General features: G+C 43.3%; 1 long non-coding RNA gene across 1 annotated transcript in view; it reads left to right on the top strand.

Moving 5' to 3' along the window:
• LOC148149558 (uncharacterized) overlaps window positions 1-24,453 on the top strand; it is a 101,297-nt gene extending 76,844 nt beyond the window's left edge. Inside the window, exons 2-4 of the long non-coding RNA XR_015757590.1 lie at window positions 17,164-17,271; window positions 21,442-21,621; window positions 24,020-24,453. This is a non-coding gene — a long non-coding RNA (uncharacterized LOC148149558). The remainder of the gene's footprint in view (window positions 1-17,163; window positions 17,272-21,441; window positions 21,622-24,019) is intronic.
• Window positions 24,454-24,978: the final 525 nt, after the last annotated feature.

The raw sequence follows: 24,978 nt of genomic DNA, 5'->3' as shown, positions 1-24,978 counted from the left end.
TCATGGAGGTCGATACCAGTGCAGCTGTGTCTGTGATTGCAGAATCTACCTTTAACAAGATTCACGCGGGACTCCAACCCCTAAGCTTGCGCAAGACCTCAGCCAGACTGAGAACATACACTGGGAAACCATTGCAAATTAAATGTACGATTTCTGTTCCGGTCTCCTACGAGAAGCAGTCGGTGGAGTTACCACTGATGGTAGCAAAAGGCTCGGGGCCAAGCCTATTGGGGTAGAATTGATTGAGAAAGATTCACCTGGATTAGCTCAACATTTTTTGTTTGGAAAATGCCTGCCTCAATGAAATCCTAGTGAAATACCCAAGAGCTTTTCAAGAAGGGCTTGGGACTATCAAAGGGACCAAACCCACTTTAAACATTGACCAGGACGCAATTCCGAGATTTCACATGGCCCGCCCGGTGCCATTTGCCTTGTGGGTAAAAGTCGAGGCAGAGATCAGGAGGCTGGTGAGCGAAGGGATCATCAAACCAGCGCAGTTTGCGGAATGGGCAGCAACAGTCGGAGCGATTGTGAAGCCTGACGGCTCGGTTTGCCTTTGTGGGGATTTTAAACAAACGGTAAACCACTTCTCACCGCTGGATAATACCCAATCCCTCACATAGAGGACTCGTACGCAATGTTGGCCGGGTGTGCTGTCCTTTACGAAGCTGGGCACGAGCCACGCCTACCTGTTTGAGGAGTCCCAGAAATACGCCACAATTAACACCCATAAGGGTTTATATCAACATACAAGACTGCCATTTGGGGTATCATCAGCCTGTGCCCTTTTCCAACAGACTATGGAGAACATTTTACAAGGGCTACCCCAGGTTTCCAATTATTTGGATGACATGCTAATAACAGGGAAGACCAATAAAGAACACTTGGAGAATTTATACATAGTGCTTAAACATTTCTCCCAGGTGGCATCCATCTTAGATGGGAAAAATGTGTGTTTCAGGCATCCAAAGTGACCTACTTCAGTTACAGAGTCAACAAAACCAGGTTACACCTGTTGGAAGAGAAAGTGAGGGTGATCAAACTAGCTCCGGCTCCCACGTCTGTACCGAAGCTTAGGTCTTTCTTTGGGTTAATGAATAATTATGGAAAATTCATCCATTACCTTGCCTCCATCTTGGCACCCTTACACCTGCTATTGAAAAAAGGTCAGCCTTGGAAATGGTTGTGAAGCCAAGAAGAAGCCTCTAGCGAAGTGAAAAAGCAGCTTTGGCCACCTAAGGTGTTGGCCTTCTACGATCTGAAGCGAGAGGTGGTGCTAACATTTGAAGCCTCTGCATATGGTATTGGGGTAATGCTGGTTCACCAGTGGCCCAATGGAGAGGAACATCCAATAACATATGCTTCCTGGACTTTGGCTGATGCCAAATGCAAATATGCTGAGATAGAGAAGGAAGGCTTGCGGAATTGGCCGGGTCAGCCCTGAGCTCAGTTACGTTGTCCACTATGCCGGTCCTTTCAGGGGCTCAGTATTCCTGGTCATTGTGGACGTCCATTCCAAGTGGTTCGATGTGTATGAAGTTTGTTCAGCAAACTCAGGGATGACGATCGAGAAGCTGTGAACATCGTTTGTGGTACACAGATTCCTGGAAGTATTTGTCATGGAAAATGGGATGTTATTTACCAGCAGGGTGGTTGAATATTTCCTGAAGTCAAATGGAATTTAACACATAAGGACAGCTCCATACCATCCATCGTCCAATGAGCTGGTGGAAAAAATGGTCCAAACGCTGAAGGCAGGCTGAAAGAAGCAGCCTACCTCATCGCTCAATACCAAATTGTCTTGGTTCCTGTTCGATTATTGGACCTCCTTACACACAATGACAGGAATAGCTCCAGTGGAGTTGTTGATGGGGAGAAGACTCCGCACCAGGTTAAACCTGAAATCTCCAGACTATTGTTGGGGGGAAGTGAAACGGCAGCAGGAACGCCAATGCTGGCCGCAGGCCTCCTCTAAGGGAGACAGACAATTTAATTCCGGGGATGTAGGTTTGGAAATAGCCCTGTATGGGTACAAGGTGAGGTTGACGCGAGGTCAGGTCCTGGGACTAACAAAGTTCGGGTAGGTGATACAGTCCAGGACAAACACGTGGATCAATCAAAAGTTGTCACCTCGCCAACGGGGCAAGAACAAGACATACCTGGCCCCTCAGAACAGCCAGAAGGCCCAGCAGAAACTGTAGGTTTTCTCCCTTGGTCTAGTGTCAAGGAAACCTCAGAGTCTAAGGTGGATGCAGCCTCTATATTGTTACCACCTGAAGGAGAGGAGAAAACTCTCCTGTGATATTCTGGATGCAAGAGATGGGCTGTGGTCCGGTACTCGTCACCTGTGTCAGAGTCTGAATTAAAGGAACCAGACCTGGGGGCAAAAACGGCACAGGAAAAGCGACAAGAAAAAGACGAGGCCTAGATCCCCGGGCTAAGTCAGGGAAGAATGTCGTGATCAGAACCACCTGGATCTTGTTTATTATGAGATCCTTGATCGGAGTTGTTAACCTGGACCAATCAGGAAGCCTTGGCTGATCAATGTAAACAAGGGTTTTAGAATCTCCTCAGGAAAAAAGAAGTATAAACAGGGGATTCAAAGCCTCCTGACTTCAGGGGAAAAAGTATAAATGGGGATTTGGAATCTCTTCAGTTTAGGCAACTGACACCGAATTGCCTGGCCATAGCCACTGGACTGTGCACAAGTAAATAAAGGGTGATTTGGTGACGGGACACCGGCCTCTACACAGTTATTTCAATAATATAATTATGCTGTAATTATTCGTCATACTCAGACTACTATAATATATTCATTATACAGGACATATTTTCAGAAGATGCAACTCTCATTAGTGTCTCAATATAAATACACTCTACATACTCTTTTGCAGTGAGGTAAGAAATCAGGTTTAAGCACTAACCATTTACAGAGAAACCTTGATTATCCAGCATTCAATTATCCGAATTTTGGACTATCCGAACAAGATCGCAAGGTCCTGATGCTTGGCTAAACTATGTTATCCAGCATTCGATTATCTGGCATTGGATTAACTAAAAGAAATACTCCCCACCCATGGGCCTTTGAATAATTGAGGTTCCTCTGCATTCATGTTCCTTTAATTAGTCTCATTAATGCTGCACAATTTTGCTTCCTTTCAACAGTGATTCCTAGGATGCCCAGGAAACAAGTGCATACGAGTTTAAACTTAAATGCTGCTGAAGTTATCCTTGAGAACTATAGAATTTAGTGGTATAACCAGTGACCTGTCTCTCCCACATACAGAGTCAATCACAGCAGCTGGCTTGATAACATTGGGTTCTGGTCATACTTCCACTATCAGCAAACCAACTGTGTGAATCTGACCCTTGTACTTTTCTTTGCTTTAATTACTGTCTGAACTTTACTGTCTCTTGCTGGTCAATGCATAGACAACACATAGGGCTGAACCTTACCAGAACTTGGTCATTTTCTTTTTTGGTGAGTTTCTCTCTGTGAGGTCTGATGAGTTTTATTGTGCTATCTTCTCAAACATTCCTCATCGTGCCTCTATGGCACTCCACGCAATCTTTTTTCTCACTTACCATTGATGGAAGTTCTCACCACTACCTGGATATCCCAAGATTCGTGACCCTAGTGCCATTTTGAGGTCCAGCCATGCACCCAATCAAGCATGAATCTTTACCCTTCACCATGCACAAAGATGGAAAGCAACCACAAATCATTGTTTCTCAGGGCAGAAAGGAGACACAGCTGACGTTTCACTGCACACATAGGTGCACATTCTGACATATTTCACTGCTTAAGAACAGCGTGATTGATTTCAATTACATCCCATCTTACAACCTTGTCTAAGGGAGTACTATTCTTTCCCCAAAGCCCAATGCAGCTCAGCATCATATCATTCATCATATACAGGAAAGCCTTCAAATGCTTCAAAGCATCCATTTATATTCAGCATCAGTCAAAGCAAACAAAAAGAGAACACTTGCCTCTCAGAACAGAAGTGAACTGCTAGCATTTTGAGCACCAACAAATTTACAGGGAATGGATGATTACTGCAATCAGCTCTCAGGTACTGGAACGGGGTGTCAGTTAAGCCCCATGTAGATCATTGCACAATATCACTGTGCTCCATCATGCAGAAGATGTTAAATATTGTCATCTTCCTATTTAGAAGACTGGACCTGCTCTCCTAGCTCCAGGGAGAATATAGGGAGTTAGGTTGGAAGCTAAAAGGAGGACCAGCAGAGTAGTAATCTCAGGATTGCTATTGGTGCCCTTGGGCTAGTGAGGCCATGAACAGAGAGTGAGTGCAACTGAATACATGGCTGCAGCGGTGGTGTAGAAGGGAGGGCTTCAGATATGTGGATCATTGGGATACCTTCTGGGGAAAGTAGAACTTGTACAAGGAGGACGAGTTGCACCTGAACTGGAGGGGTACCAATATCCTGGGCAGGAGGGGTACCAATATCCTGGGCAGGAGGTTTGCCAGAGCTCTTCAGGAGGGTTTAAACTAGTTTGGCAAGGGGATGGGAACCAGAGCTACAGATCTGGAGTAGCTGGTGAACAGATAAATATAACATACAGAGAGTCTGTGAGGAAGGATAGGGCAAAATTGCAGTTAATGTGATGGATTTAAGGGTGTCTATTTTAATTCAAGAAGTGTCAGGAATAAATTGATGAACTTAGACCATGGATTAATACTTGGATCTATGATGTTGTAGCCATTACAGAGACTTAGAAATCTAGAACCTCCGCTAGAAAGGACAGGAATGGTTGGTGGCTGTTCCGGTGTTAGGTGTTTCAAAAGGCATAGGGAGAGAGGTAAAAGAGGTGGGGCAGTGGCATTGTGAATCAGTGACAGTATCACAGTTGCAGAAAGGAAGATCGTTGAGGAGGGTTTGTCTACAGAGTCAATATGGGTGGAAGTCAGAAACAGGAAAGGAGGAGTCACTTTATTGAGAGTCTTCTATAGACCCTCCAATAGCAACAGAGACATGGAGGAGCAGATTGGGAAGCAGATTTTGGAAATGTGTAGAAATAACAGGGTTGTTGTCATGGGTGACTTCAACTTCCCTCATATTGATTGGAACCTCCCTGGTGCAAATAGTTTGGATGGAGCTGATTTTGTCAGTTGTGTCCAGGAAGGATTCCTGATTCAATATGGAGATAGGTCATCTAGAAGGGGGCGACATACTGAATTTGGTGCTTGACAACAAACCAGGTCAGGTGCCAGATCTCTTGGTTGGAGAGCATTTCAGTGATTGTAATTACAACTCCCTGACCTTTACTGTGGTCATGGAGAGGGATAGGAGCAGATGTTATTGGAAAGCATTTAGTAAGGGGAGAGGGAATTACAATGCTATTAGGAAGGAACTGTGGAGCATAAATTGGGAATAGATATTCTCAGGGAAATGCATGACAGAAATGTGGAGGTTGTTTAGGGAACACTTGCTGTGAGTGCTGGATAGGATGTCCCACTGAGGCAAGGAAGTGATGGTAGGGTGAAGGAACCTTGGATGACAAGAGATGTGGAACAACTAGTCAAGAGGAAGAAGGAAACTTACTTAAGGTTGAGGAGACAAGGGTCAGGCAGGGCTTTAGAGAATTACAAGGTAGCCAGGAAGGAACTGAAGAACGAACTTAGGTGAGCAAGAAAGGGGCATGAAAAAGCCTTGGCAAGTAGAATTAAGGAAAACCCCAAGGCATTACACACTTATGAAACTTGAGGATGGTCAGAGTGAGGAGGGTAGGGCCGATCACGGATAGTGAAAGGAACTTGTGCCTGGAGTCGGAGGAGGTAGCGGAGGTTCTTAATGAATACTTTGCTTCAGTATTCACTAGTGAGAGGGACCTAGTTGTTTGTGAGAATAGCATGAAACAGGCTGATATGCGAAAACAGGTTGATATTAAGAAGTTGGACGTGCTGGAAATTTTGAAAAACATGAGGATAGATATGTTCCCTGGGCCAGATGGGATAAACCTAACGTTATTACGGGAAGCAAGGGAAGAGATTGCTGTGCCTTTGGTGATGATGTTTTGTCCCCACTGTCCATTGGAGTAGTACCAGATAATTGGGGGGGTAGCAAATGTTATTCCCTTGTTGAATAAAGAGAATAAGGATAACCCTGGGAATTACAGACCAATCAGTCGTATGTCAATGGTAAATTATTGGAGAGGATTCTGAGACACAGGATTTATGATTATTTGGAAAAACATAGCTTGTTTAGAGATAGTCAGCATAGCTTTATGAGGGGCAGATTATATCTCAGAAATCTTATTGAGTTCTTTGAGGATGTGACAAAGAAACAGGTGATGAAGGTAGAGCAGTGGATGTGGTGTATATGGATTTTAGCAAGGTGTTTGATAAGGTTCGCCATAGTAGGGTCATTCAAAAAGTAAGGAGGCATGGGATACAGGGACATTTGGCTGTCTGGATACAGAACTGGCTGGCCCATTGAAGATAGAGGATGGTAATAGATGGAAAGTATTCAGCTTGGATCTTGGTGACCAGCGGTGTTACGCAAGGATCTGTTCTGGACCTCTACTCTTTGTAGTTTTTATACGTGACTTGGGTGAGGAAGTGGAAGAGTGGGTTAGTAAGTTTGCTGATGACATGAAGGTTGGTGGAGTGGTGGATAGTGTGGAGGGCTGCTATACATTGCAGTGTGACATTGATCGGATACAGAGCTGGTCTGATAAGTGGCAGGTGGAGTTCAACCTGTGTAGTGATTCATTTTGGAAAGTTGAATTTGAATGCAGATCAAGTGGTTAAAGGCAGGATTCTTGGCAGTGTGAAGGAACAGAGGGAACTTGGGGTCCACATCTATAGATCCCTCAAATTTGCCACTCAAGTTGACAGGGTTATTAAGAAGGTGTATAGTGTATTGCCTTTTATTAGCAGGAGGATTGATTTTAAGAGCCACAAGGTTATGCTGCCGCTCCATAGAGCCCTGGTTAGACCACACTTGGAATATTGTATTCAGTTTTGGTTGCCTCATTTTAGGAAGGATGTGGAAGTTTTAGAGAGAGCGCAGAGGAAATTTACCAGGATGCTGCCTGGACTGAGGACGTGTCTTATGAAGAAACGGGCTTTTCTCATTGGAGTGAAGAAGCATGAGAGGTGACTTGATAGAGGTATACAAGTTGATGAGAGGCATAGATAGAGTAGATAGCCAGAGACTTTTCCCCAGGGCGGAAATGTCTATCACGAGGGGGCATAATTTTAAGGTGATTGGAGGAAGGTTTAGGGGAGATGTCAGAGGTAGGTTCTTTACACAGAGAGTGGTGTGTGTGTTGAATGTACTGCCAGCGGTGGTAGTAGAGTCAGATATATTGGGGATACTTAAGCGGCTCTTGGATAGGCATATGGATGGGAGTGAAATGAAGAGTATGTAGGTTAGTTTGACCTTAGAGTAGGATAAAAGGCCGGCACAACATCGAAGGCCTGTACTGTGCTGTACTGCTCTATGTTCTATGTTCAGTAACAGCCTTGATCAATTTGTAGATTGTGGATTGTGAGATCCCAGATTAGCTCTCAATGGCTCCTTGAAAGGAAACATTGCATAAGCATTTAGTGCAGCACTTGACAGACACTGGAATAGGATGACCATCCACCTCCTTCAGGTCACAGGTCCCACTCCAGTACCTGGTATAGTTCAGTGACAGTGTCCCAGGACACCACCAGCCTGCAGTGACACCATAGACGAAAGTGAGGACTGCAGATGCTGGAAATCAGAGTCTAGATTAGAGTGGTGCTGGAAAAGCACAGCTGGTCAGGCAGCATCCGAGGTACAGGAAAATCAATGTTTCAGGCAAAAGCCTCATTCCTGATGCAGGGCTTTTGCCCGAAATATCAATTTTCCTGCTTTTCGAATGCTGCCTGACCTGCTGTGCTTTTCCAGCACCACTCTAATCTAGACTCTGCAGTGACACCGTACCTTACTAGTCGAGAGGAAATAGCTGAAAGGATGAAAACTCTGAGTCTCCTGCCGCTCCTGAGGAGATCTTCAGCTACTATCTCTTCCCTCGGAGGCTGTTCGACATCTGCTGGAGGTTGCTGGCTCATCCCTCGCTCCACTATTTTTTGTGCTGCACCATAACAACAGCGAAAATGACACCTGCTGTAACTGGATCCATTCTTCACTCTTGTGATGAATCTATGAGACGAACATAAGAAAATGTCTTTAGGATTGTGAGCAGTCCGTATTTGCATCCCTCACAAATGGCAGTGTAGTATTCTCCTCCATACAGAGGGATGTGGCACTCTCTAATTCAAAGGGACATGGAACTTTGACATTGCACCTTATTTTGATTAATACATCAATACAGCAGCAGTCATGTCACCAAGATACAGTAGGGGATTGTAAATTCTGAATGAGTGCTGACACTTGCTTTCCTTAATTGACAGCAATCCCCTCTTTGACTTGACCTAGGATAACCCCTCTTTGACATTGAGTCGTGGCCATTTGATTGTAGCATGTGCAGTATGTTTTCCATGTTGGCTGCTGATATGTGGTGTAGGTGTGAGATTGGCATAACTCAGTGCTGTGCATGTCCTCCCCCTTGACAAGTGAGTGCTGATAATAATGACAAAGCACCTCACTTTGTGTCGACAATAAACAGCATGGCAAGATAGAAGCTGTAAGTTTAGCTCCATTGCCTTTTCCAAACTAAGCACTTTGTGGGCAACCTTCCAAAACCAATATATGAACTTATGACAGAGGCACGCATAAGACAAGAGATACATATTTCTTGATACCTCTCTGAGTTTCAGTGCTTCGTGATTTAAATGGTAATTCCAAGGCAGCTGGTCTTGTGTATTCACTGTGCATTGTCAGGTGTTCACAACAGCCATTTTAGTCCACAAAAGTCTCAGGTTTTTAAGTGTAATGACTGAAGGTGAATATTTTCATTTTCGCTTCAATCATAGCAAGCACTATACACCCTCTGGTGAACACATGCAGATCTCATCGGACACACAGAATGCTGCTTAACTCCTCTCAGAACCAGTCTTTTACCTTCAGATGAACTGAACCTAACTTTAACGTTAGTTTACTCTCTCAAGTACTAACTCTTTCACTTGGAGGCTCTGCAAAATATGTCAGCAAAGTTGCAAACCGTCTGAAGTTAGCTTCTGACATTTGTCAGGGACATGAATGGGTCCTGCGGTTAAATAGCAAACTTCGTGGCAGAGGCCGGAGATACCGGCTTCACTCGTCCAGATGTTTAATTGGGAGACAAGTGGTCTGTCAATTTAAAGGCAGGGAAGGAATTGGGAGCTGGTTGTGAGGGAGAGCAGGGTGTCATCAGTGTACATGCAAAAAATGACTTGTTATCAGATGTTGTCACCATGGGTCTGCTTATAGACGAGAAAAGAGAGGGGGCCATGAATAGATCCCTGGCCAACACAAGAGCTCAATGCAAAAGCAAGAAGCTACATATGGCACCATTTGACTCTTGCAGAGTCTTGGTTCCGCCGCAAGCTCACAGTATCCTAAATTACAAAAGAATAGAATAGATAGGTCTGTTGCTGGTAATGGTCTTTCTATTCAAGTTTTAAACAGGTTGAAGGAAAAAAAAAGACTTGGTTTATGCATTATCCTCATGAGTGCTGAAGATGCTATTACTATTTTTAATACATACTTTAACCCAATCAGAAGCAACTGCAGCAAGGGTGAGAGCTGAGATTTAAAAGTGCTGTCAACTTAAAGAGGATGAATTTCCCATTGATGGTAATAAACAGTTTAATAATGCATCAGTGAGAACGAAAACTGACTGTAAATGTCATAACAGCTCAAACATTATTACATACACAAGGAACTAAACTACAGAGAAATATTACTGAATGTATATGGCAGCTTGGTCAGGGAGGCTATGAAGTATGCTAGAGACAGCACAACCATAATGCAAGTTTATAGTTTAGCTCATTTTACACAATGGGGCCCCAATTATTTCTTCTCTCATAACCTGCAATTTTGATTATCCATGAAAAAGTTATTGCAAATTAACTAGGTTAGGAGAGCAGTGGGACTCCATGAGAAAAAGAACATTAGTGAGACAAGTGCTCTATTCAGACAGAACTTCTATGTCACGAGACATGCATTTTAAACAAACAGCACAAGGTGCGAATTAACAAGTGCATTGGTAAAATACTGAAATGTATCTTTGACTATTTGCCAGTTTACAATATCTCCCAGTTGGCAGAAGGAATGTCCTTTGTAATGACTGATACCTCCTCTCCACTGCCCCTTCTGCCTTCATCTTGAATAATAGTTGCAAAGAGTACATGGCTTTCTCAGTCACAGAGATTGAGACAATTCATTCTTCCGCATTTGCTTCTTGCCCATAGTATCCATCATAGCGAAGCAGATCCTTCCCCCACACTGGGCCTGAACAGATACCTTTCTCTACACATGCACTACCCAATCTGATCCTACTCAGAAGATCCACGTTTTATTTAATCGACCCTATTCCCACTACTGATGAGCCAGTCAATTTTTCAACCATCACGCAAGAAGTTCAAGAGGGATCCTTCGAGATTAAATTTGCCAGAATCTCCAGGTCTATGACTTTTCTGGGATTCCCCCACTTTTCCATGCTTTCTTGCACCCTCCATTCCCCCATCCCATTCCCTTAAGAATTAGAGCTGTGGGGTTTGTATTGCAGCTGAGGATAATGATGGATAAAATCAATAATCCCAAAAATGGACACAACTGACCTCATTGATAGCAAAACAACCAGCACACAAATCTATGGCTGTTGATTAGTTGGACATGGTGTAAATAACTAACATGACTTCAATTTAGCCTGAGATTCTTAATAGGGAGCTGCATTGTGGCTGTGATAGGTGTTGGGGGTATGCATGAATCTAACCTGAGTAACATGGGACCAAAGTGTTGCACTGATGGAGAAGAAGGAATGTTCAGTGAGGTGTCCTCAGGCAGGGTAAGAAATCCAGAGGCAGGAGGAGGAGATAGTTCAATGGCAGGAGTTGAACCCCTGGGAATGCTATAAGTTGCTTAATACTACGTGAATTGGCAAGGTTGGTGAATGCCAAATTATCGAGGAGAAAGTGAGGTCTGCAGATGCTGGAGATCAAAGTTGAAACTTTATTGCTGGAACAGCACAGCAGGTCAGGCAGCATCCAGGGAACAGGAGATTCGACGTTTCGGGCACAGGCCCTTCTTCAGGAATGAGCAGAGAGTGTTCAGCAGGAGAAGATAAAAGGTAGGGAGGAGGGACTTGGAGGAGGGGCGTTGGAAATGTGATAGGTGGAAAGAGGTCAAGGTGAGGGTGATAGGTCGGAGTAGGGTGGAGGCGGAGAGGTCAAGAAGAAGACTGCAGGTCAGGAAGGCGGTGCCGGGCTGGAGGGATCCGGCTGAGACAAGGTGGGGGGAGGGGGGATGAAGAAACTGGTGAAGTCCAAGTTCATCCCCTGCGGTTGGAGGGTTCCCAGTCGGAAGATAAGACGCTCCTCCTCCGACCGTCGGGTTGTTGTGGTTTGGCGGTGGATGAGTCCAATGACCTGCATATCCTCGGTGGAGTGGGAGGGGGAATGCCAAATTATATCAATATCAGCACTAACCTCCGATACTGCTCAATGTCTTACACACCATCACTCACCTATGATATGCATATTGCAGGACTCTTTCTGTGCCTACATGATGTAAACCACAACCAGGTCGCCATGTCCAAAGCTACACAAAAATCCAAGCAAAACCATCAAAAGACTTGCTAAAAACCTTCCACCGGTTATGCCACACTCATTGAGCATACATTGTGCATGTGGAGACACACAGAAGATGGCACTAACAGAATGTTCAAGGATAATTAATTGATTGTTGATTGCTATGTAAAAGGATTTCATGCATAAATTTGTTTTGGAATGTTTTTGTTCTATTTTTAATTCTCCAAGTACCTCAGCAACTGAACTGTGTGATAAATTGCGAATCAAAGGCAGTAGGGCAGTTGATTGGGAAATTAAACTTGTGATTTCTAATGTTGCACTCAGACGTGTTCTTCATGTACAGTCCTCACCTTCACGCACTTACTCCTCCTCCTCATAGGTCCCAGTCCTCCTCTGCTGACCAATGTACCGCTCTATCACATATTGTGTGACAGCGTAGCTTTTGAATGAATTGCACACCAGAGTCATCGAGCATCTTACCAGCAGATAGTTCCTGTTGCTCAGTAACATTCTTTGTTTTTTCCTGGTGGGTCCAATGCAGCTGGCACAGTTGTCAGAGAATTGGCATGATACCAGGCACTGGTCTACAACATTTTATGCTTATAGGACTAGGACATAGGAGTAGAAGGAGGCCATTTGACACGATCATGCCAGATTTGATTGTAATCTCAACTCCACCTTCTTGTCTGCCCCCATGAGGACTGAGAAATCTATCTAACTCAGTCACAAATAACATCAATGATCCAGCCTGTACTAGACTCTGGAGAAGAAAACGTAACATAATAATAACTTAATTTTAGGTAAAGATATCTTGGCACAGTGGCTCAATGGTTAGCATTGCTACCTCACAGCACCGAGGACCTGGGCTTAATTCCAGAATGTCTGTGCGGAGTCTGCATGCTCTCCATGTGTCTCTATGGATTTCTTACCATAATCCAAAGATGTGCAGGTTAAGTGGACTGGCCATGCTACATTGCCCCATAAATGTTCAGGGATGTATATATTAGGTGGATTAGCCACTGGAAATGTGGGGTTATGAGGATAGGATGAGGGGCTGCATCTGGGACAATGTTCTTCAGAGCGTCAATGCAGGCTTGATGGGCCAAATGGCCTCTTTCCGCACCATAGGGATTCTATGATTCATCTTCATCTTAACAGGCAGACACCTCTTATTTTTAAACTTTGACCCCTAGTTCTAGTCTCGCAAGGAAGAGGGAACATCTTTGCAGCATCCATCTTCTCAATTCCCCTCAGGATCTTGAATGTTTTAGTGGGATTGAGGAAGTTAGAAAGCCACAAAGGGATCAGTTCCATGTTTTACTTCTCTTTCACGGCATACTGGGGACTCAAGGGTTAAACATTCCATTACCAAAGTGATTCACTGCAGTATCAATTGCATGTCTGTCCTCTTACAGATGTCCTTAGATAGAACATCTCAGTAGGGAGGAGGCTGACTGAATCTTAGAGAACGAATCCATTGGAGCCACACATGTGGATTTCTCTGCAGCCTCAGGCAAAGGTATTTGTCCTCCCCAGACAAGACTAATAGCCTTGGCCACAACCCTCTTAAACTGTCTCCTGCTCCCATTATCTTGCTTCCCCTCCATATTAGCATAGGTACATGAATCCCCCATTGAGAACAGGCAAAACCCTTCTGTTTTAATCTCTACCCATCAACAACCCTGCACTAGAGGACATAGGTTTAAGGTGAGAGGGGAAAAATATAAAAGAGACTAAAGGGGCAACATTTTCAAGCAGAGGGTGGTACGTGTATGGAATGAGCTGCCAGAAGAAGTGGTGGAGGCTAGTACAACTGCAACATTTAAAAGGCATCTGGATGGGTATATGAATAGGAAGGGTTTTGGAGGGATATGGGCCAGGTGCTGGAAGGTGTGACTAGATTTGGTTGGGATATCTGGTTGGCATGGATGAGTTGGACTGAAGGGTCTGTTTCCGTGCTGTACATCTCTATGACTCTATGACAGTCCCGTGTCTGCGTGGGTTTCCTCCAGGTGCTCCGGTTTCCTCCCACAATCGAAAGATGTTCCAGTTGTTGGGCCGAAGGGCCTGTTTCCACGCTTTAGGGAATTTAATCTAATCAAGGAACGAGGGCAGGCTCAGTAAATTTCTCACCCTGTAGTGTTGATATGGTAGGTGGAAATTGTTTATAGCAGAACAAGGAGTCATAAGGTAAAATGGGACAGTCCCTCTATGTAGTTGGGAAGGGGGACAATCTGTGAGAAAATACCTGACCGGGAAAATGGTTATAGGGGTTGTAGGCCCCTCTGAGAGACTGGTCATTTTGGTAAATTGCTATATACAAATTAAAGGATATCCAGTTTGAATTTTTGAGTGATTGTGATAGCATGTGTGGCAAAAGCTTTCATTTGAATGGTGAATTGATTCCAAAACTATGACTTAGCAATTTTAATTGCGATCTCATGAAAATAATTGACCAGTGTGCCAGTGTTTAGTCCTGTCTGTGTGGGTTTGTGTGTTGTTTGTTGTTTGTTTCCTGTTTGTTTGCTTACGGAACGCTGGGCTGAACTCTAAAGTGCCAGAGAAAGGCTGTCCCCGGGGAGAAGTAAGTCTTGTCTCACTGAGAAGGGTGCATCGGTCTACCATCTCACAGAGGACACAGAAGTGCCCCGTTACAAGAGTAAGGTGGGGGGGGGAGAGGAAATATAGAGGGTGTGTGCAAGAGACCCTTTGTGGGGTAGGATTCTTGCGATCCAAGGCCTGGATGCGTTTGGGAAGGTGGCTGGGGGCATCAGTCCCCTAAAATTAAAGAGATCGCAGAGAGTGTCCCGAGGGCTCTTTCGGGAGGCCCCTCCACCACCCTGTCGTCCTATACCCCTCAGTACCCCCAAAGTTACTGCCAGTGCTGAGCAATCTGACTCTCAGGTGGACAAGGTCACTGCTTTGGTCGCTCCCAGCCTTGCAGGGGGGAGGCTGTTATAATTCTTCATACTGGGCTACAAGTTACTCGTGTCCGTACTCAACAGGGTCCTAGTGTCCGGACGGAAAGTGATGGTGATTTGTGAAGCTTATCTGCTCAATTCTTAACAAAAAAATCTAAACCTAACATTGAGGAAAATCACCTCATAAGTTCATTAAGTGGAGGAATTACAATGAACGTTATATAAAGGTGGATCTGGATATACCAAACCAACAATATTGTTTTCAGAAAATGATACTGGTTGATTTCAATCTTTGTTTCGGAATCGTTTACCTCCATTTAATTTTAAGACTGCTGCATCTCATATGTCAGTATGGAGTGCCATTTGTAGCTTTACTCTATGTCAATTTCCCTTCCTCACTGAGAACTGAAGTGTCAGTTCAACATTATCTTGCAAAAATAAATGTAATAAAACGTTAAGATACTGTTGTAAGTATCATTATTTGTGCATATGAGGCATCTTGACAAGACTTTTATTAATACTGCCGCAGTCATTTCACAGCCTAAGATATTATAAATGAGCAATGGCTCATCAGAGCTGATTGAAAAAAGAACAAATTGGGGATTTAAATTGAAAGACTAGAACCAGGTAATTATAATGGAGTTCAGAATTGGAAACTGTGCACATTCTACATTATAGCACTGGATTTTGATTAAATGAATTTCCAGTTTATATTGAAGACTCTTAACAAAACTCCTACTCTACAGTAAAAAAACTTGTGATTTGGTCAGCTGAGTGGGATATGCGTATATTTGAACAATCCTGTGACAATTTCATATATACAACACTAAGCAGATTTGAATCATTTCTGTGACTTTGAAATCAGTTTGTTCGTTCTTATTACTTCACAGTACAATGTCTAGTCACTTGTTCAGTTTCCATCTCTCATTAAATATGCTTATTACTCAATATTTTAAAGCAATTTGTGCTATCCTGAACTGCATTATCACAGTTAATTAATTAATTAATTGGCGAGACTTTATACCTTTCCACATTGTCAGTGATCTGTGTCATTGCCTCATGGTTACTTTAAAGCATGGCTGCATTGATTAATGTTCAATTGGTGACAGAAGTTATGACAATATGAGGAAACATACAGGGAGCATAGCAAGTGAGGAACCATTGAGGGAAAGTGAGACTTTGTGTTCCTCATGCAAAGCCCTGGCACTGAAACAAGAGGTTGAAGAACCTTCTCTGCAGTAGCCACCTTTATTTTTACTCGGTAAGCTTGCCTAGGAGTAGGACAAATCTAATTGAAGGGATTCTTTACACTACAATTTCTGGACAGTCTGGAGGCAGTACATCTCTTAGATGTTGAAATTGGATGTATTAATGTCATGTTTAAAAAAAGGGAACAGGAGAAACAGCATAAAGAAGCTAAAGCTGAATAAGATCAACTAGAGGGGCTAAAGCAAAAAGCTGTAGAGAGAACCTAAGCACTTCTCGGGATTCCGAACTCAGGTCTGGCATACCAACCCTGTTTGAGGAGGGAGGGAATGATGCCGAAGTAGAGGGGGGATGGGGATGTTACCCTTGTGCACCAGTGCCTCCCATTGAGCCACCTATAACTCCATCCCCCCATCCCGAGTCCCGAGAAAACCTGTTAAGGGTTAAGATGCGCTCAAGGAAACCAGTGGCATATGAAATTGTTACTGTTGCACTGGAGTTCACCATCTCCATGGCACCTTCCCCCCTCCCACCAAACTCTGCTCCCCATAAGACAGCTACTGAACCCTAAGGCAGATAAGGAAGGTGAGCCACCACTTATTGGGGTCTATGTCTGGATCTCTAAAGATAAACCTTCCCAATTGGCCCAATACATCCGGTGCACAATTCAAATGGACAATGTAATACCCCAGGATCTGTTTGCTCTCTGTTGCATGATCTTGTCACCAAAAGAAGTTACTAAGTGGCAGGAATAAATGGGCGAGGGTGACAGAAAGGGACCAGTCCACATTTATGATGATTTAAACAGATTCAAAGAGGACACCTCAAGTGTCGCGGACATGGTACACACATATAACATGGATTGGTCTGAGAACACCAGGACACAGATGAGGACAGCCCTTACTTATTACTCGGATGACCCCTAGTTGCACTCTAAAGGTCATACAAAATCTGAGTTTGTTCAGCTGCCCCATGATCACAACGCACCTTCAGCCAGTACTGATGAATTTCATTGGGACCGGAATACCACAAACCTGCCACTTCTTATGTGGATGGCAGCTCCTTTATTTCACCTCCAGGTCAGCAATGCTCCAGATACACGATTGCTATGGATTCTGAAGTGCTTGAATGGGCAGGCTTTGATACCCCACAGTCAGCACAAAAGTCTGAATTGTTTGCCCTCACTCAGGCTTGCATTCTGGTGGAAGGGAGTTCGGCCAATGTTTATATGGAGTCTTGCTATGCTTTCGGTGTTGCCCACGACTATGGCCCTTTATGGGGATTTTTAACCTCTACGGAGCAACCCATTAGTAATGCTGCTTTTTGTGCATAATCTTTTGCAGGCGTCACAGTTACCATTCAGCCTAGCAGTGATCAAATGTTCAGCTCACACTGGGGCCGCTGACAGAATCTCCAAGGGCAACGTGCAAGTTGATGCCGCCATCAAGCAGGTAGCCTTACACCCCACTTTCTTGGTTCTGTTGGGCTCACAGCAACACCTCGTTACAAAAAGACATGAGGACAGGTATGCCAGACCTGGGTGAGATACGTCACTTACAGGGGGATGCTCCTCCAGAGGGACACAGACTGAGGGTCACAGATGGAGTGCACCCTTGATGTTCATACCAAACTGTGGGACAGGTCTGTGTTCCTTCTTTGCTTTTACCAATCTTGGTGGATTATGTACATAACTGTACACACCTCAGCAAGGAGGGAATGGTCAGCACTTTGCTACAAACCTGGTAACACCCTGATTTCCAAAACAATGGCTGAGATTCGAGACAAAGCATGCTTGATCCGCAAAAAGGCAAATGCTGAAAAAGGGATGCCTTGCAGTCCTGGGTCTACCCTCTTGACTGGTGGACCTTTCAATTGTCATCAACTAAAGTTCATAAAATTACCCAGAGTACAATATTATAGGTATTGTTTGGTAATAGTAGATGTCTTCAGTGGATAGATTGAGGCAATCCCGACAAGGGACAACACGGCTGCAACAGTGGTAAAAATATTGTTGAGGGAAATAATTCCCCTTTATGGACTCCCAGAGACAATAAACTCAGACAATGGGCCACACTTTGTGGCTAAAATTAACCAGGGGATCTGCAGGGAACTAGCAATAAAACAACAATTCCACTGCATTCACAACCCAGAAGTAGCTGGAGTGGTGGAACGAGCAAATGGTACGCTAAAAAATAAGCTGGCACAGCTAAAACAAGAAACAGGGCTAAGTTGGTTGAAGGTCCTGCCCTTGGCCCTGTTCCACATGAGGGTTACCGCTTCAAGCAAAACCAGTCTGTCTCCTGCTGAGGTGGTTTACAGGAAGCCCATGAGAACCTCATGGGGACCTGGGATAGTCCAACCACACCTCTCCCCGAGAGACTAGATATGAATACCCTGGGAGAGGAGGTGAGGGCGTACCTGCAGGGGCTAACCAAATCTCTCCAGGCTTACCGAGATGATCTGCCTGAAGGGCCTACCCCGCTGCCGAGCCAGAGGATTTCATTCTGATAAAAGACTGGGAACAAATGAAGCTGGGACCAAAATGGAAAGGGGTGGACTTTTGCCTGAAATGTCAATTTCCCTGCTCCTCGGATGCTACCTGAACTGCCGTGCTTTTCCAGCACCACTCTAATCCAGAATCTGGTTTCCAGCATCTGCAGTCATTGTTTTTACCAAGATGGAAAGGACCGTTTCAGGTGCTGCTGACCACCCCCACGGCCGTAAAAGTACAAGGGCACCCCCGGTGGATACACAGAACTGACTGCGAAAGAATCAGCATGGAAGCCGACACCAACTAAGGACAAAGAGGTTTTCCATACGTGTGAACTTGGTGACTTTGGGAAATAGGGCCTTGGGAACAGATGGACTTCAAACTGACACCCCTATGCAGAATACCAGACAGCTCGTGTAATGGGGAGAAACACCTGCTGCTGGGTATATGCCCACATGTCTGCATGCTAGTGCTGTGGTGCTGATGGCCACTGTTGTCTGAATGTTTTCATTATAGGTTCTGAGGGTACCTCGTAGATCATTGAATGATCAATTGGAGGGAATGAGGAAGTTAGAAAGCCACAAAGGGATCAGTTCCATCTTTTACTTCTCTTTCAAGACATACAGGGGACTCAAGGGTTAAACATTCCACTCCCAAAAAGACTCCCTTCATTATCAATTGCATATCTGTCCTCATACAGAATAGACAGAACATTTCAGTAGGGAGGAGGCTGACTGAATCTTAGAGAAGGAATCCATTGAAGCCACACATGTGGATTCCTCTGCAGCCTCAGGCAAAGTTTTTGTCCTCCCCAGACAAAACTGATAGCCTTGGCCACAATCCTGTTAAACTGCCTCCTGCTCCCATTATCTTGCTTCTCCTCCATATTCGCATAGGTATGTGAGTCCCCCATTGAGAACAGGCAAAAGCATTCAATTTTAATCTCTTCCTATCAAGATAGGATCATGAAGAATACAATAGTCAGTCCCTGTAATCCATTCACTCGTTATCACAGTTCATTGACATTCACCAGGCCTTGTTAAATTATAATTGCCCATCTTAAACAATGTAACGGCAAGCAACCATGTGACTTATAGACTGTTTCTATTATTTATATAAAAAGTACTGCCTTTGTGTGTGGAGCAGAGATTCATGGAGAAGTGTCACCACAAGTAGACACACAACTACTTTTGGGGACACTGAGAATCTCTCGCCGGCTGTCCGGTAATAAAGCATCTAACATTGTACTGAAACTTGTGTGATCCGGATTTGTGGAACAAAATATACATCAACATGATCACTTCTCTTTCTTCTAAAGTCCAGTGTCTATGGACCAACTGAACTAACCTTTTCTTATTGGATAAACTCCCCACCCCAGGAATGACTCAACTGAATCTTCTCTGAACTGCTTTCAAAACAATTGCGTTATTTTTCAAAGAAAGTCAATAAAGTGTGGCGCTGGAAAATGCACAGCAGGGCATAACACTTCATGAGTCTGATGAAGGATTATATCTGAAATATCGACTCTCTTGCTCCTCAGATGCTGCCTAATGTGCTGTGCATTTTCTAGAGACACATTTTATCGACTCTGATACTCTAGCATCTGCAATCCTCACTATCTCCTTATTTTTCAAATAAGCAGATCAAAAATATACACAGTGCTCCAGGTGTGGTCTAACTAGAGCTCTGTACAAATGTGGTAACACTTCCTTTGTAATCATTCCATTCCCTTTGAAACATTAACTTTCCACTTGATTCCTTAATCACTTTCCATATTGCATGCTAATTTCTTATGAGTCATATACCGGGACACCCAGATCCCACTGTACCATAGATGTCTGCTATCACTTTCCATGTTAATAGTAGAATCTTTTTTATTCTTCCAGCTAGAAAGGACAAGTTTACAACTTCTTAAATTATACTCCATCTATCATTTTTTTTTGCCAATCCAGTTAACCTAACTATTCCTTTTGCAAACTCTTAAGCTCCTCTTGACAACTTACTTTGGTGAGATCAGCAAAATCAGCCACCAGATATGCAATCCCTTTATCTGAGTCATTGATATAGGTTATAAATAGTTGAGGCCTGAACACTGATCACTCCACTAGGAGCAACTTGAAAACAATCGATTTGCTTTTTATTAATCAATCCACGATCTATGCAAATATGTTAACCCCCTAGAAACCTCTAATATGGAAACTTGTTAAATGCCTTTTGGAAATGCAATTTCACCACAAATACAGGTTCCACTATATTTGCAACTTGTTTCTTGCTACTGTCTCAAAAAACATGAATAAATTAGTTAAACACAATTTCCCTTTCACATAACCATGTTGAGTCTGCCTAATTCTATAAGTATTCACTATAATCTCCTTTAAAATTTATTCTAGCAATTTCGTATGACAGATATCAAACAAACTGGCTACAATTTTTGACTTTCTGTTTCCTTCCTTCCTTAAATAAATGTATTACATTTACTATTTTCCAGTTCTCTGGGATCTATAGAATTTTGGAAAATGATAAGCAAGGTTTCTGAAACAAATCACTTTTCAATTCAATTTCTGATTCAATTCAATTCAATACAGCTCAGAAACAGGCCCTACAGCCCAGCAAGCCTGTGCCAATTCCTAGTCCTTATTTAGACCCATGACTTATTGACCAGACATGGTCTCTCTCTTGAGAGGACCAACACTTCTTTAGTTATTCTCTTCAGAAAATCTGCATTCCAAAAACAATGATAGCAATTTGAGATAAGAGCTAAACATTCCACAACCAACGGATCAGATCTAAGTTCTACAACCCTATGACTTCCATTCAGGGATGGTGAGTTGATAATAAAACAAAAATGGAAGAGGAGAAGACACTCAAAAACATTCAAGATGCTCAATTCAAGACAAAGCAACTCCAGATTGGCACCCCATTCACTCCTACCATCACAGCATTACTTCAACAGTGTGTACTATATAGGGGATGCACTATAGCAATTCAGGAAAGATCCTTCCACAGCATCTTCCAAACAGATGACCTCGATCAGCTGGATGGATAAGGGAAGTGGATGTGTGGGAGCACTAGCAATTGTGACATTCCTTCCAATCTATATATTAACTTGACTTGCAATTCTCTGGTCTAGATTCTCTGATGCTGGATCAATATCCTGGAATTCCCATCTGAACTGTACTGTGAGTGTGCCTATACCACGTGGACTAGAACAGTTCAAGAAGATGACTCACATTACCTTTTGAAGGACAATTAGGGTTGAGCAACAAAAATGCTACCCTTACCAGCAACACCCATCCAGTCAGAGAACAGGGTAAGTGTATCCTTTTTTGCTCAAGGCAATATTTTTGAACAAAAAACACTGAGTAGAACTTTAAGAGCACAAAAACACAAGAAACAGCCTGTTCTGCCACTCAATAAGATTAGATCAGATTACCTACAGTGTGGAAAGAGGCCCTTTGGCACAACAAGTCCACACCGACCTTATGAAGAGCAACCCACCCTCCTGACTAATGCACCTAATACTACAGGCAATTTAGCATGGCCAATTCACCTGACCTGCACATCTTTGGACTGTGGGAGGAAACCAGAGCACCTGGAGGAAACCTACGCAGACACAGGGAGAATGTACAAACTCCACACAGACAGTTGCCCAAGGCAGGAACAGAACCCAGGTCTCTGGCATTGTGACGCATCAGTGCTAACCACTGAGCCACTGTGCCACCCAGAGGATTATGGCTAATCTTCTATCTCAACTCCACTTGCCCACAATTAATGAAAAATTCACTTGGTATCCAAAGAAATATCAATCTCTATCTTAAATATGCTCTACGAATGAAGATTCATTATTTTCCAGATTAGTAAACCCAAAGAGGTATGACGCTTGAGAAATTACTCTTCATGTCAATGGTCAATTGGTCAACCCTTAACTCTGAGACTGTGGCCTTTTGTTCAAAATTTGTCCACCCAGGCAAAACATCCTCCAAATGTCCATCCCATTGAGTCCCTCTAGCTATGCATTTTGAATGAGGTCAATTTCACTTCTCTGAACTCTGGGAAATGTAGGCTGTCTAGTTAATCTCTCTTCATAGGACATTCCCTTCGACCCAGGAATCCAGCTGGTGAATCTCAGTTCTACTACCGCAGAGGGAAATGTTTTCCTTCCCTAGGTTGGAAAACAATAAGAATAGTCCACATCTGGTTTCACCAAAGCCGAATAGAATGGCAGTAAAACCTATTTGCAATTCAACGTCTTTTTCACGTAGCAAGGAGTTAGGATCTGAAATGTACTGCTTGAAAATGTGGTGGACGTAGGTGAGTTGAGACATTCAAAAATGAATTAGATTGTTCATTTTTAATTACAATGTGTAGGTTATAGGCAAAGGCAGGAGAATGGCTTGAAGCAAAATGCTCATTTGAAGAGTTGGCGCAAACATGATGGACCAACTGGGTTCCTTCTGTGGTTTAACAATTCTGTGGCATTGTTGTACTCAATCCTTTTGTAATAATGACTTTCCATAATTTGCTGTATGTGCATTTTATTTTGCTTTGATTTATATACAGCAATCTCAAGATCCCTCTGAATAACATCATTTACTAGTCTGACACAATTGGAGATAATATTCTCCTTTTTATATTTCTCCCTCTGAAATCAATAACTTCCCACTTCTCTACATTATGTTCCACCTTCCACATTCTTGCCCATTCATTTAACCATTTGCATGCTATTTGCTACCTCCTCACATGCTAACTTGGTATTGTAAATTGCTAAAGAACTAGCATTAATCCTTGCACCACTGCACTAGTCATGTCATGTGATGGAAATACTCCCCATTTGCCTGGCTAGGTGCAGCCCCAACAACACACAAGAAGCTTGACACCCTCTAGGACAAAGCAGCCAACTTGATTGGTACCACATCCTCAAAGCATCCACTCCTTCCACCACCAATGCTCAATGTTTAATATCTCCAAGATGCACTGCAGAAATTCATCAAAGATCCTCAGGCAGCATCTTCCAAATCCACAACCATTTCCATCTAGAAGAGCAAGAGCTGCAGAAATATGGGAACACCACCCCTTCAAGGTTCCCTCCAAGCCACTCACCATCTTGACTTGGCAATATATCGTTGTTCCTTCACTGTCACTGGGTCAAAGTCCAGGAATTCCCTCCCTAATGACATTGTGGTTCAACCCACAGCAGGTGGACTGCAGAAGTTCAAGAAGGCAGCTCACCACCACCTTCTCAAGTACAACTTAGAGACAGACAATAAATACTGGCCCAGCCAATGATGCGCACATCCCGCAAAATGAACAAAACAAAAAAAAGTACACTCTGCAAACCCAAACAATGACTGAGGACTGGGAGCGGATCACCTAAGTACGACAGAAGCGATGACAAGGAAAAATTGAATGAGACTATTTGCTGATCACATAATACAGTGATGATATCAAAAAATTGAAAACTGTTTCGCGTTCCTCTTAGTAGTTTTCTGTCTCATCCTCTCCATGTTGCAAGAAAACACATTGAGCCTGTCCAGAGGACCTAAAAAGTAAAAGTTATATGGGAAAGCATGAGAAAGCCGGCACCAAGTATTAACATCCAAACAGTAAAGTGTTTGAGAGATTTCCTACAATACTGTCATAGAGTATTGATTTCCGACAGTATCATCAGATCCTCCAATTGATTCTCTTCTCTCTGTTGTACTTTGCAGGATCTTTCCCATCACATCACGGTCACCATTGGAAACTGTAATGGAGCATTTGTCTGCTGGAGCCCAGAGTAAATGTCATGTTCGAAACCATCTTGCTACTGTGAACATAAAACAGTGTTTTTCCACACAAATTAATTTTGTCATGCAACATGCTTTATAAGGACTTCTCTTGAGTTAATACCATTGACAATTCTATAAACAGTGTGAAGAATTATCTATACACTTAACTGGAGTGCACTGCAGCATATGATGTAAAGCATTCCTATATGTGCAATTCGGTAAGTGAAATTTAGTTTCCAAAGTTCAGATGTGTAGAAGATAGAAGAAAAGCTGGTTACAGACAGGGATTTGTTTACAGAAGGATTCCAAATATTCTCCTTTTTAGGATTCTTGCGGTTTGAATGTCCTTTACAGCATAGCATCTAAAGGTTAGCCTATAATTTGTACATTTGGAATCTGCACTGCTTTGTTCATATTAGCCATTTATCTGTGGATGTATATTTGCATATCATCATTTTGTCATGTGCATGCTGCCCAAAGGCAGGTTCTAGGCTCATTGCCTGCTGATATTTCACCCTGAGTTGATTACTTGGCAGCGTTTGTCAGTGATGGTTTATAACTGCCTTCCACACTTTGGAGGTTGGGAGTAGACTTGATAGGCCAAATGGCTTCTTTCTGCAGTGTAGGGATTCTATGAACTCAGGATGCCCCATATGGCCCATCTAAAAGGAACTTAGATTCCACCTTTTTGTGCACCAACTGATTCCCAGCTTTTGTCTCTACAGTTCTGCACAGGAGTCCATTCCATGTACTCTTTAGTCTCTGAAACCAGTTTGGAGTTTCAGCAATTGACCAGCAGAGTATAGCAACCTATTCTGAAGGAACAAAGCAGAAGTCATTCTCATTAACCTAAAACAAAGGACAGTGGTTGCTGAAAATCTCAAACGAACAAAAGCAAA

This window comes from Chiloscyllium plagiosum, unplaced genomic scaffold (assembly GCF_037043375.1).
Source record: "Chiloscyllium plagiosum isolate Xiang-an unplaced genomic scaffold, Cpla_swu_hap1 HiC_scaffold_7, whole genome shotgun sequence".
In the NCBI taxonomy this organism is placed as follows: Eukaryota; Metazoa; Chordata; class Chondrichthyes; order Orectolobiformes; family Hemiscylliidae; genus Chiloscyllium; species Chiloscyllium plagiosum.
Note: the sequence above shows the minus strand (reverse complement) of the source record. Positions and strands in the feature narration are given on the sequence as shown.